The sequence below is a fragment of the Bombyx mandarina genome, chromosome 12 (assembly GCF_030267445.1).
Source record: "Bombyx mandarina strain Sakado chromosome 12, ASM3026744v2".
NCBI classification, from domain to species: domain Eukaryota; kingdom Metazoa; phylum Arthropoda; class Insecta; order Lepidoptera; family Bombycidae; genus Bombyx; species Bombyx mandarina.
In genome coordinates, this window is record NC_143219.1 from 7,491,312 (window position 1) to 7,506,491 (window position 15,180).

At 36.6% G+C, this 15,180-nt stretch overlaps 1 protein-coding gene across 1 annotated transcript in view; it reads right to left on the bottom strand.

Moving 5' to 3' along the window:
- Positions 1–11,290, bottom strand: part of dpp (decapentaplegic morphogen) — a 22,640-nt gene extending 11,350 nt beyond the window's left edge. Inside the window, exon 1 of the mRNA XM_028181989.2 lies at positions 10,942–11,290. The gene's annotated coding sequence lies outside the window, so the exon portion shown is untranslated. The remainder of the gene's footprint in view (positions 1–10,941) is intronic.
- Between the last annotated feature and the right edge of the window lie 3,890 nt (positions 11,291–15,180).

The window sequence follows — 15,180 nt, forward strand, 5'->3', positions numbered from 1 at the left end:
ATACCTTATGAGAAGAACTAAAAAAATCCTTAAGAAATAAACTTTACACTGCCCAATTAGTCCAATTAACATTTTCTAGGAGCTGCCTCGACGAATGAAATAATTTCGAACAGTTAATTTTAATTGAAGACATGCGGCTAATTGTTTTACCACATAATTTGTCGCGCGTTTTTCACAAGTGCCATTTGACGTCTTGTTTTTGCGATAATAATTTTAATGGCATGGAAGAAAAGTCAGACGCGTATATGAGTACTCATTATAAGCTAAAAAACATATACCTGGTACTGAATGATATTATTTTGAAACGAAAGTTAAAGCAATGGATTTAGGCGCACCATTTGTAAAATGATTATTTTATACTACAATACGAATAGTGTAAATTTAATATTGTTGAAATCGGCAACAAATAATTTTGAGAGTATTGAAAAGATTGAGTTGAAAAAATTAATTGAATTGAGAAGTTGAATGATTGAGAGAAATCGTATTGAAAATTGAAAAAACTTCACTCCATGCTTAACATTTAATACAAAATGTTCCTATCACGGAATTCCTGGGATATAGTATTGTATAGAGGTTCTTTTTTTTATTGCTTAGGTTGGTGGACGAGCTCACGGCTCACCTGGTGTTAAGCGGCTACCGGAGCCCATAGACATCTACAAAGTAAATGTCGTCACCTACCTTGAAATATAAGTTCTAAGGTCTCATTATAGTTACAACGGCTGCCCACCCTTCAAAACGAAACGCATTACTGCTTTACGGCAGAAATAGGCAGGGTGGTAGTACCTAACCGCGTGGACTCACAAGAGGTCCTAACACCAGTAATTACGGAAATTATAATTTTGCAAGTTTGATTTTTATTACACAACTAGCTGACCCGGCAGACTTCGTAGTGCCTCAATCGATAAATAAAAGACCTAAACTTTTATATAGAATAAACTTAAAACAAACAAAAGGAATCCGTCCGACGGGGGACACGTCAAAGGGAAAACAAAATTGTTATTTTTATTTAATTCCGAGAATTTTCATCTTTTTATACCTTTTAAACCTTCTCTGGACTTCCACAAATAATTCAAGACCAAAATTAGCCAAATCGGTCAAGCCGTTTTCATGTTATGTCGTGACAACGGAAAACGGGTTTCATTTTTATATATATAGATTTTAATTCTTTCACCGTGGAAGTCAATCGTGAACATTTCTTGAGTACGTATTTCATTAGAATAATTGGTACCCGCCTGGGATTCGAGCACCGGTGCTTCGCTGAGCACGAATGCACCAGACGTCTTATCCTTTAGGCCACGACGACTTACCTGCTAAAACTATGAATATATGCTTAAATTGTTGTTATTTCTTACTATAATACGCTGTTACAAGCATTACTGAGCTGAAGCTGTAGACTTATTAATTAGTTTAAATAACATTATAAGCAGGAAAATAAAATAAAAATCATTTACCTACTTCGTCTTCTGACACTGGGACATATAGTACGTTTGATAATGCGTCTCGCTCATCACAACCTTGACAAACACGTTATGCTAACAGAATTTACACATACAAAAATAAAACGTTACATTATTTTATAGAGAACGAGTAAAATGTTAATAGTAAGATTAATTGAATTTGTTGATCTTATTATCAGAAAAAAGTCGGTTGAAATTAATTTCCTATCAAAATAGATTGTGAACAGATAGGATTAAAATTAAATATAACAGCTATTTCAATAAACTAATTTGGTACATACACAATTAAATTTTAATTTAAACATTTTGGATATTAATCATGCTATTCTTAGATTTTAGCCTGTTTGTATATGACATTTAAAATTTTACATGACATTTCTTAAATAACATGTATTAATTTAAATAATTTGTATTTTTTTGTATTGCAATTGGCAAAGAGCAAGCTTTGAGTATCTCGCCAATTCTGATCCAATTCTTCTCAATGCTGAAACTGTGGATCCCAATCGTAATAAATTCAAAAAGGTATTTATTTTTAAGTATATTTTTTCGGTAGAACAGCGGCTTGGCTCTGCTCCTGGCATTGCTGAATTTCATGGGCGAAGGTAACCCATCTCACCATCAGGTGGGCCGTATATTCGTTTGCCTACAAGGGCTATAAAAAATGTTTTACAAGCGCCTTTAAGCCGTCATGATTTTATGTAATGTAAGCCATGCCCGTCGAGGAAATGACGTATCAAGTATACCGGTGTTCAAAGCAGTAGTGGTGGCAGTGTTCCTAACGAAATTCCTTGAAGGTGCTTAACCCATATTCTAATAAAAATCAAATGCGTATAATTTATCAATATTCATAATTATAATATAGTAGTAGGGCGTTACGGGTCTAAGTTGTTATGCATTCTTGTTTGAAGGCTGAAACGGCCAGATAATTGAGACTTCAACTTCAATAAAATAAAATAAGTTAAAAACCCACCAATAATAAGTAGGTGCGAAAGATTATTACGGTGCGTATTTTTAGATCAGACTAATAACCTAATCGTGTTATCAGACTTTTAAACAGTTTTTTTTAAATTCCAAATTAATTAACATTTTATAAGTTAATTACTTATATTAACTTATTTATTTTGTGCAAATATATAAATAGCAAACACCTTTTTTCAAGTTTTTTCAAGTTTTTAGTTTCGGAATGTGACACGCTTCAGTCACGAAAATTGCTCCGTCACTGGTATATCGCAGCGAGCGCCACCATCACCAGATAACAGAATTACATCCAGTGTGCTTAGTCATTCCCGATCCTGCGGAAAGAATGGAAAGCAGTCGACGTCGCCCAAAACACGTCATCTCGGATCCTCCCGATACACTAACGGTGCTTTTAGGTACCTCAAGCACCAGTCACCGTTCTCGTCGAACCCGTCGCTTGCGACGAAGGGCTCGACGAGTAAATTAACCCTTAGACACAGCCCACTGAGTTTCTCGCCGGATCTTCTCAGTGAGTCGCGTTTCCGATCCGGTGGTAGATTCTGCGAAGCACGACTCTTGCTAGGGTTCGTGTTAGCAACGTCGTCAGGTTTGAGCCCCGTGAGCTCACCTACTAGTTAAGGTTACGCTGGAATAGCCTCTTAAGGCTACCAGCTTAGGTAGGGAAAAAATGTGCTTAGTTCGAGTTTTTTAACGTTCTCGATAGCGTAAAAGTTAGCTCATTTTGTATCGAATGGAATCGCTTACCTACGTTTGCCGCTGGGGGCGCTGTTCCAACTGCATTCAAAATTGGATAAAGTTCCACGCTAGCGAAAACGTTAAAAAACTCGCACTAAGCACACAGGTCTGAACACACGCTACCTCGAAGCAAACGGTGCTGTATTATCATACCACCCTGACCGCGAATACCCGCTGCGAATACCGCAGTATTGCAATGCATTCGCGGGTCAGGGCCATACGGAGGCCCCTTATAATACCATGGACCGCACCACGAACTCATTGAAGCGGCCGGTTAGTCTAGTACAAATCTTTACAATTCTAATTGCCTGATTCAATATACACCTTGGTGCTATAATATGTCTAAGCTAAGATGCAACGTTGCGATATTTACATGTATTGACCTATTTGGCACCTTTTATAATTATTTATTTGTACCTTTTTATAATTTCTTGTGTATCTTTGAAACCAACATAGTATTTATTTCAGATTTCTTCCACATTTATATTTAATTACCAATTTAAATTTATAAATTAAGTAACATGTTTTTCTGTTCGGACAGAAGCAGTTACGTTTAAACTTGTTATTGACAGGTCACTTATGCAAGCGTAATTGTTTGTTGCAGATTACAGACACTAATAAAACTAAGAACACTAGCTTAAAATTGTCCGTCACTATGAAATATGGATTTTCAAGATTTCAAAAAAGATATTCATTGTTATCATATCAGATTTATTCGCGCCGGTAAGAAGCTATATTTGTTTACATTTACTAATTTTCTTAGTATTGCTGCATTTTCATCCTAAATAGATCATGTCTTCATTAAAATCTAAGGTTTTCAGATGTGTCTTTCTTTGCGTTTGGTTAGGTTTCAGGTAAAATTCAATAACCGCGCTTTTCTTTGGTATCCTCAAAAGATTTAAATATAAATAGATAAACTTTTGTATGTCACTCGCATCTATGAGGAGATCGTGATCATCCGTTCTTGACAATTTATTTTTTTACCATTTCCCATCATCCCCACATACGGGCATAAGAATGTTTCGAAAATTCGTTTGTGAAAAATGTAGTAAGCTCTCTTATTAAATCTTCGCTAACCATTGAAAACGTTTCGTATGAATTTATATTTTTGTTTAGGATATTAATACCAAAGGAGACACGAATATGTATATATATAATTGTGTAAAATAAGTTAAAAAAAAACTTTTATCATTTAAACAATTTATGCGGTTTGAATCGAACGGTCGCCGAAGTCTCTTGGACCGGTTGTTGGTCAACGAGTATTACGCACACATAAGAAAGCCCGTACTACACATAAAATCTCAAACCTGCCTTAGAACTTTACATTTATCACTGACGGTACCGTCCAAGTTTCTGATATAGATGCCGATGCCTTCAACAATGAATTTATGGCTCGGATCCATACGAGTGAGTTTATAAATGACGCAGTTCATACCGTGATCGGTAGTAGTAAATAAATATTATCAACACGTGCACGTTTATAATGCAGAGTGATATAAAAACAGCATTTTGTTATTCGTTATTTAAAATTAATCAGTAATAGCAACTGCGCGAACTTTGCACATGTTTGCATCGAGCGTTAGGTACTAGTTGATAATTAATAGTTATTTGTTTTACGAACAATCACGAGGTAAGTACTTAGTCTGGTAAAAAATATACATAGTAAATTCTAATTTAATCGCAATAGGTCTCCTGAAATACGTAGTTAGAAAAAAAAAGACCACTGCTATATCTGTAGAACGATTTCAACCTAATTGTAATACTGAAAAAGAGAATGACAGAAGAATCGAGACAAGGAAAAATGTATAAAGGCTTCTATTCAGATAGTAATATGAGTGTAATTCTAGATGAAAGAAAGGTCTTTAGATTTGCAGTAGCTCTAATTATAAAATAGCAAAATCTAAATATACATTTCTATTGCTATGTTTCCCTACAGCAACTAGGAGAAGTTATCCACCTGGTGTTATGTGGTTAGCGAAGGCCATAGACATTTTTTTTTTATTGCTTAGATTGGTGGACTAGCTCCCGGCCCACCTGGTGTTAAGTGGTTACCGGAGCCCATAGACATCTAAAACGTAAATGCCGCCAGTCACCTTGAGACATGAGTTCTAAGGTCTCCGTTTTCAGAGTATAACGGCTGCACTACCCTTCAAACCGAAAGCAGAAATTAGCAGGGTGGTACCTACCCGTGCGGAATCTCTAGACGTCCTACCAGTAAAGTGTGCCATAACCAGCCATAGTAAATGTCAGCTTAAATTCGCTCGGTTTGTCACATTGTTATTTACACGTATGCTATCCTATTTTATTATTTAAATGTACTTATTTTTCAGCACTCCTTTGCTTTTTTCCTTAGAGATGATTTCTGTTTTACATTAACATCATTAACTCTGTAAACAGACCCCTCTCAATTCAACCATCGGTAACGCGCCTTACCTAGTAGTATGGAGGGTAGAGGTAAGGAGAACCGCTCTGTGTGTGTGAAAAAGTGTCCGTTAAAATCTGCTAAATAAGAGTGGCGCTACAGTACCAACCGTGTAAATTTAAAAAAAAAGCCGCTGAAAGTTATTAAAATGAGAGAGAGAAATAAAAAAGGACGAACGAACTGTAAGCACTACAAAATCACAAAAAGTGTGTTATTTAAAGCTGGTAAGAAAATGCAATCGATGTCTCCACGCTTTACCACAGCAATAATTTTAGGTTATATTGACGAAATTACTTTGGAATACGTAAACATGTGAGGTCTTGTATATTACACTGTCACTAAGTACTCTAGTCATTAAATATATTAAATTTCATAACTCAGCATACTTAAATCAGACAGCAACTGCTCAATTCATATCATATCCTGTGCCTATGCTAGCGTCATTCTGAAGGATTTTTGTACTGTTATTTATTGCTGAAAGTGGGACACTTTTTCAAGCTTCTCCCATAAGAGACGGTTCTTCTTACCTCTACCCTCCATACCCAGTAGTTTGAGAACTGTCAAAAAATTGGATTACAATTTTTGTTTTTATTTTGTGTATGTATTTTGTGTATGTATTTTAACTAATTATTATTAGTTAATTATATTATTATCGATAAATAAATATAGTGTATTAGATTAAGTAGGTACAGTCGATCTGTGTAAAAGGAGGCACCACTGTGTCAATCAGACCATGGAAACCGTCGGCCTTCTGATGCTCACGCTTCAGCGAACACCAATCCGAATGAGCGAGGGAGTCGTTATTTATACATACATGATTATGCTCATAGCGATAAATAACAGCATAGAGATGAAATATTGTTTAAATATATTTGTCGTTTATACATAGTAAGCAAGTGTTTATTTAGGTTTTTTTATGCTCGTAAATTGAAAAAATTGCACATACTTGAATTGTTATTTTAACTGAGTATACAATTGATAATCCAATTATTAGATAACCTAGTGCTTTTCTGGTTTTTCCTTGGTGGACTGTATTTTATTGGAACTGTATTAATGTAACATTAGTGGAATTTATGTAGAATGTTTATTTTGATCGTGAGAAAAAACAACCCTGTTTATTAAATAAATGCTTTTTTTGTGTTTATAAGTCAAAAGAACTGGTTGACGTACTTAACACGACTATCAATAATGAAAGCAATACTTTAAAAATGTTTTTTTAAAAGACGTTCATTGAGAGATGTCTTTACATAAATTGGCAGTTTTTTACTATACAGTATCGCATTTTTTTTGGCATACCTACTCATTCTGAGGCAGTCTATACTCTCGTATAAGCTTAATTTAATATGACAATGTAAATTCAAAATAAGGCGCATGATGCTATGACAGCGTACCAGAGATACTTATACATATATCTAACGTTCAGTTAGGATGCTAGTTTTTTACAGTGCTGCCATTAAAACTGCTCATCTTCTGACGTAGCTCATAACGGATACCAACTTGTATGTAAAAAAAACCACACGAATCCCGTGCGCACGAAGGCTGTAAGCTTTTTTGTACCTTACTTATCCATGGTCGAATACAGAAGACGGCTACGATAGTCATTTCCAGAAATGCTATTATGCCTGATATCAAATGGTGAAGATGGTGCGGATTTATAAAAAAAAGCAACGAAAACCACAAACCACTTTCAGAATGAGATTTATAAATTTGAATAATTATTAATGGTAGATCAACTTGTAAGCTCCCAGCAATAATACATCCTCCCATCCTGACTATTTTTGCCAAAAGAAGCAATGCCGTTTTCCGAATTTGAAACGTTGGACAGCGATTATAAATTAGCCATTTATACCATATCTTAGCCACATAAGATTGAATGAAGACCTCATTATCCAGGGTAGCTCGAAACCTTCAATTTTGCAATGTGGGTTCCGGTATACGAATTCAAGGTAATGAAATTATTACTACCTTATACCTTTAAACGAGCAATTCTTGTATATTAATATATATATAACTAGTCAGGTCATAAGTATTGTCACACAGTAAAAACTTTTCTTTTAGAATGCTGGCCACAAAAAAGTTTATTGAATTCGAATTTCGAATTGTTCATGAAAATAAAAATGTATACATTTAGAATTTTACTCATTTTTAAATATGGAGTGGACGCTTAAAGAAGACCGTGTTGCAGTTATTGCGTTGCATCGTTGCGGTTACGCGCCAATTCAAATTTTTAACATACTGAAAAATTTGAATATAACCAAAAGATTCGTTTATCGTACCATCAAACGATACAATGAAGACTCTAGTGTAGATGACAGGTCAAGAAGTGGTCGCCCTCGGTCTGTTAGGACTCCAGCAGTGATAAAAGCTGTGAAGGCGCGAATTCAAAGAAATCCCAAACGTATGCAGAAACTGTTGGCCCTTCAGATGGGGTTAAGCAGAACCACGGTGAAAAGGGTGTTAAATGAAGACTTAGGGCTTCGGGCATATCGAAGAAAAACAGGACATCGTTTGAATGCTCGTCTAATGGACCTGAGACTGAAGAGATGCCGCGCTTTGTTGAAGCGGTACGCGGGAAAAAAAAATCGGGAAATTCTCTTTTCGGATGAAAAAATTTTTACCGTAGAAGAGAGCTACAACAAACAAAATGAAAAGGTGTACGCACACAGTAGTGAAGAAGCGAGCAACCGTATTTCGCGTGTCCAACGAGGTCATTTTCCATCCTCGCTCATGGTATGGTTGGGAGTTTCTTATTGGGGCTTAACAGAGGTACATTTTTGTGAGAAAGGTGTAAAAACGAATGCAGTTGTGTATCAAAATACAGTCCTGACGAACCTTGTGGAACCTGTTTCTCATACCATGTTCAATAACAGGCACTGGGTATTCCAACAAGATTCGGCGCCAGCTCATAGAGCGAAGAGCACACAAGACTGGCTGGCGGCGCGTGAAATCGACTTCATCCGGCACGAAGACTGGCCCTCCTCCAGTCCAGATTTGAATCCGTTAGATTACAAGATATGGCAACACTTGGAGGAAAAGGCGTGCTCAAAGCCTCATCCCAATTTGGAGTCACTCAAGACATCCTTGATTAAGGCAGCCGCCTATATTGACATGGACCTCGTTCGTGCTGCGATAGACGACTGGCCGCGCAGATTGAAAGCCTGTATTCAAAATCACGGAGGTAATTTTGAATAAACTTTAGTGTCATAAGAATCTATGTTTTGTTAAGTTCATTTTGGTATATGAATGGTTACATAATGAATAAACTTGTTTCAATTATTTTACATTAAACATGTGACAGAATTTATGACCTGACTAGGTATAATCAGAATCTCGGAAACAGCTCCAACGATTTTCATAAAATTTAGTATACAGGGTATTTCAGGGGCGATAAATCGATCTAGCTACGATTTATTTTCAGAAAATGTTATTTTATTCGTGTTTTCAATAATCAACTCTTCCCGACATCTATTGGCGAATAATAATACTATTTTTCTTAATTGAGGGAAACTTAATTGAGGGAAACCGCTTTAAAGACACAACAAGATGGCGTTATCAAAAAAAAAACGAGCAAAGCTCGGTCATCGTCTAGTTAATAAATAAATAAGTATTAGGTAATAATATTTTTGAAGTGGTAAGAGCCAATGGTTCTTCCGTTAACTCTTACCACTACTGCCACAGAATTTTCTACTTTCCTAGATATATGTAAATGGGAAATAAATAGAGTAGGTATTCAAAGTTTGATCCTAATAAATATTTATATTTTTTGTAAAAATATTAATATGCTATAGCGGTGGCTATCATAGAATAGAAGCAATATGGCAAAAATTTGCATCGCGCTAAGAACATTTTCAAAATAAACTTTAATATTTTTACTGGTATTAGGACCTCTTGTGAATTCGCGCGGGTGGGTACCGCCACCCTGCCTATTTCTGCCGTGAAGTAGTAATGCGTTTCGGTTTGAAGGGTGGGGCAGCCGTTGTAACTATTCTTGAGACCTTAGAACTTATATCTCAAGGTGGGTGGCGCATTTACGTTGTAGATGTCTATGGGCTCCAGTATCCACTTAACACCAAGTAGGCTGTGAGCTCGTCCACCCATGTATGCAATAAATAAAAAAATAGAATACAGGTTTCGAAAACAAAATTCGGACCAGAAGTAGATCCAGTGAGCAACAACACTCGCTCGGTGGAAGATTTTCTTTTGTTGTTTCCCCAAAAATCCAATACTTCACTGTCAACAAAGTTATTTTAATATATTCATTAAATCATATACTTGTACTTTCTCGCTCTACGTAAGGTTGTTGACTTTGCGATGTAAATAACCTCTGAACGGTAATATTATTAGGGAAATTTGGTCATGGCATGACAAAATGAATCTTGCGTATCTTATTTGAAATATTTTAAAATAAGAGTTTGACGTTACCAATTAAATTGACTTCAAGAAATTTACTGACTTTCCTACAGTAATAGATAACTAATTTTACTTATTTTATATCGGGTCTCTATGGATGTGGTACTAAAATTGTGCCTGTAGTATCGTTTATATGATTTAGTTGTAACAAAACATTAAATTTATTGTAGGTACTGTAGTTAGCTTAGTACTCTATACATGCGTATCAACATCGAACTCGAACAAAAGCAAATTACGTACAAAACATTTGTTTTCCTGCTTTGTGTTTACCCATTCTTCTGTTGGCTGCGTAAAGTTTACTAAGTAATTAATTAACGTATGTAATGAACGTATAGAAATTTATTTGTTATTTTAAATCACGTCATCTCGGTCCGATAACGACTTTAAAGAAAACGTCACCGGTTTATCAACTGCTCGTGATTTAATTGGAACAAGGTAATAATTTACATACTTGTCTTCATTTACTTGTGTATTATCGTTTCGAGTGTTAAATCTTCATAGAAAATATTCACACGACGTCTACTGGTTTTGTCCGAGTCGCGAAATACTACATTTGAAATTCAATTATTTTGATTTCTAAGCGGTCAGATCTACTTCTTGAATAATAATTAGTGCACGCCACTCGATGCTACTCAGAAATAAATGAAAAAGAAAACTTTACATATTTTATAATAGTTAATATTTGAATAATACAAGAGTATGATTTCCTTTACAGCTTTATCTCTTGGTTGCTAGTTGTTGGACGCTGCTTGGTTTTAAATTCACATGGAAAGCATATGTGACATGACGTGTATTAAGGATCTTAACTAATTGTTAAAAACATCATACTTCACGTTTGAAGTCTACATTATAGCAGCTTAATCTTTTCCCAGTTAACCTTAAAAAAGATTAAGCACAAAGAATGTGAACTTAATAGATTTAAATACAGGAATAACATACGTCGCTCATCGCACGTTATGCAGGAGAGGGCGCTGGGGCGGCGGCTCCGGCGCTGCGGTGTCGCCAGTGGCGGCCTCCTCGTGGCCCACTCCACTCAGCTGAGGGCCTCGGGCACAGCAGATCGAAAGTTCAACGCAAGATCGAGCGCGCATATGTAAATATCGGCACATTTACAAGCGAAAGGGTTCACCAAAGCGGCGCACTAACGCATCGTTGTGCGGGAACCAGTCCAGTGAGATTCCTACAGTTTCCGAATGAAAAATGTCGAACGAACTCCGGGTTCATCACTCGACACGGGTGTGTGGTGCGCGACACGGTCGCCGCTCGACTGCCGCCCTCCTCTCACTACCATACTGTTGGCTGGTATATTTATCGCTTAATTATTGGACTCGTCTGTGTAACAATTATGAGGCAGGTCGTCGTGTGGCAGGCGCTGGCGGATGGCGCGCGGCGCTATCAAGTCTGCGGTCATGGGTTGCGTCACAGCGCAGCACCGCGTAGCATCCGCATCGTACGCGCAACCTTCCAAGATTTTATCTTAAACCTACACAAAATCATTGGCCCGTATGCTCTGTATGACTGATGCATGTATGATTTAGATATGTTATAAAGCAAGTCCGCAAATATAGTTTCAACAAAAACATCTGCTTACTCATAGGGACATAATTATTTATCTCGATTAGTACATAGCTCAAGTAACCGTTTTTAAGACTCCTATCAAATATATTATAATAAAATTCATTTCTTGAAAGAGCCGGAGTTGATCACTTTCCAACAGTTCGCATGTTTGTCATAGAGGCAATAAAATTTCATATTTGTTACGGCATCCATACATACATTATAAACGTAACTGTCAGTATAGGTAAGAAGGTAGGCCACCGAGGTCTCTACCTACTAGCTCCTAATTTCCCATCACTTGACCGTGTTGTTTACCCCATAAGTTCTCGCTCTAATTGATATTTCGAATATTGGCCATAGTCGTCTTGTAGAACCGCTCGAGTCGATGTCACACTATGACCTCTTTCTGCTACTGAGCATTACTTTCGATTTGAAGACTGAATTAGTGATAATTCCATTACAATTAGGTCTCTAATCTCACTGCTGAATTTGGACGGCACCATCGTTTTCTGGGAGCTCTTATAACTGATTTCCAGAATTCACTATGAACTCGAACACTCATCAACACTAATAAAAATTATTACTGACTAAATTTGTTTATGAATTGTACCCACATGCTGAAGACAAAAATAAAAACATGTGGTAGAGCTACTAGCTGCTCAAATCCTGACTCGAACACACCAAAAGATCATAATTTAAAAATTTATTTTACTTCTATCGCTGTTGCGTTCTGCCAGCACGCAATGGAACACGAATAACACAAAGGCCAACTGCTTTCGGGTTGAATTGAAACTAGTTTATACGTACTTATGACAACTGAACAGATACCCTTTGTTATAATTAATAATAAATAAATATTTATTATACACGTACATATATTTAATATACATCCATAACCCTGGAAAAGACATTTATATTTATCATACAAATATCTTCCCTTGGCAGGATTCGAACCCGCGACCCCCTTGTGTAGTAACCATGTCACTTACCACTACACCAGACGGCCGATCCATACTTATGCCATTGCGTTGACAGAAGAGAGCAGTGTGTAATTAATAATTATTTCGGTACCATCACTTACACACGGTTCTTTTATATTCTATTCTATCAATCAACAGACATCCACTGCTGGACATAGGCCTCCCCCAAGCCTCGCCACAAAGAGAGGACATGCGCTATCTGCATCCATGAAGACGTAGCGTGGGTAGGCCTCCCACAAGATGAACCGACATCCTATTGAGGTTCGATTGGATCCGCTGGATGCAAATACGGTACTTAGGTATAACTTTAGAATAGTAATAGTTAAGAGAGATCTTTATAGTCATATGTCTGGCAGTGGATTTTCATGGACTATTGATGATTCTCAGATAAGATTACTGCAGAGTAGAACACCGAGCTCGATAGCTGCAATTGGAGTTGGATATAACCATCAGTGAACGAATGTAGGCAAGTCAAAAAGTGTTATATTTATTATATAATGCTACACAATACACGTGCTAGAATACCAAATTAGTGTGTGTCAACTAAAAATTTAAGGCATGTTTTAACCTTAATCTTTATACGACCTACGCTTTAATAGGACGCATGAGACAAATTAGAGGTCACTACGCGTTACATGCATATGCATGTTTATCGAGCACAGGATAAATACGAAGTCAAGAAATCAAAGTAGGTAAATTAAGTGGCAGGCACAAGGCACTATAATAATTAATTTTATTTGGACACAAAAACAAAATGTTGATGTTATCAGAGTCTAGTAAACTCTTTCGCCGTATCATATACCTACCTACGTAACCTATACCTACCTATAAATATCAAAAACTCGTGAATTCCGTTTTAAAAGTCGATTCATCGTATTCGGAAACCTGCCCTATAGAGCTCTTTGTTTCAGACACAAGTTTTGAATATCTAACCTGAATTTGTTTGTACCCGCATCGCAATAGAATAAAAGCTAGCACATTGAATTGGCACGCTAAACTCTTTCTATCATCACCTCCTTCACAAGCACTCCTTGGATCGCTCAAGACATTGATTAGCTTTAAGATGTAAGGAAACGCAATTACTCGACCCCAGGTAACTCTCCAAGGTGGAGATTTCTATTAGAATCTGAAACTAAGATACATATGATCTAGATGCTCGAAAAATCGCATCGGGGCGCAGACTTTATGTGCCCACCGCTCAATGCAGAAGTGACTACATCAATAGTCACCGTTTCCAACACATTAGTCACTGTTAGTATTTTTGATTTATGTCAGAATATACTTTATTGCCTTTTACGATTTAGGAACGCTTTCACCATGTAGGTATGATAAAAATATTTTGTATTGTAGAATCATTGAAGTTAATGGAAACCTTTCAAGTTTCTCCTGTAACGTTCTGTACACGAGTAATTAGGCAAATAACTCGTAATATCGTAAATCCCATATGATGCACAATTTTTTTATCTTTCACCGTGGAAGTCGTTCGTTGAATATATTATATACCTTTATTTACATGATTATCTTTACATATATGTAATAACCTTTTATATATATATTTATTTTTCGAATGTACTCGAAACGCTTCGAACCCCCAGACCTGGAAGCGCATTGCCTGGAGGGCGGTCGTCGGGAGCATGGGTGACCAAGGGCGGATCCAGCTTTGGCGCCAGGAGGGGGTCACATAGTCAAATTTAGATGCGTTCGTTCCCAAAGGTTTGCCATTATACAAAGTTATTATATTATTATATTAAATTAATTAAATATTGAAGGTATGTAGTTACATAAAATCTGTATGGTGACAAAATATATAAATAAAATCATTATATTCAATTAGTGGTCCACCTAAGTCCTGGAACCAGCTCAGGGGGTGGTCCATGACCCCCCCCCCCCTGGATCCGCCATTGTGGGTGACCTAACAGGTCCTACTACACATACAGCGTCAGCGCAACCACGACCACTCTGACAAGAGTGTCCGACTGAGAAGAACATTTATTTTTCATCTTCGAGATTTGAACTCTGGCGTATAGGTTTCACACTTCAGTGGCATAACCGCATCGCTTAATACGAATACATCAATTGTCATTACCACGATAAGTAAAATAGCTATGTTCACGACATTTTTGAATTGTTTATGCTGTTCAGAAAATTTTGACGGCAATGAGAAGAGTTCTGTCATGTGCTTTTTGTTTTATAGTTATAAACGTGTAAAATGGTGACTACTTAAAAACTATTCAGTATTTGTAGGAGTGCGTAAGCATGGAAAGCACTACAAATAAAATAACGAATGTGGCATGCAAAGCTCTTGCAGCTATCTTTCGTCCTTCAAGAGAGAAAAGTGTCTACTACAATGCTCGAAATACGTAACAGTTTTGTGGAATCCGATTTTTATGTTAAAATTGTAGCACATATCTCTTTAAGCTGTTGAACTGCTATTACGACTGGCTAGATGTAATCGATAAATTTTGCACCAACAACGTAAGGTACCGAAACAGATATGCCATTATTCCAGGTTCGAATATCGAAAAAGTTTAAAGAAATAAAACGGCTTAAACGTAATAGGCAAAAATTAACATACCTGTTTCAAATTATTATTATATGTACCTATATAATTATTACTGCCAATAAATATGGAAGCAAAATT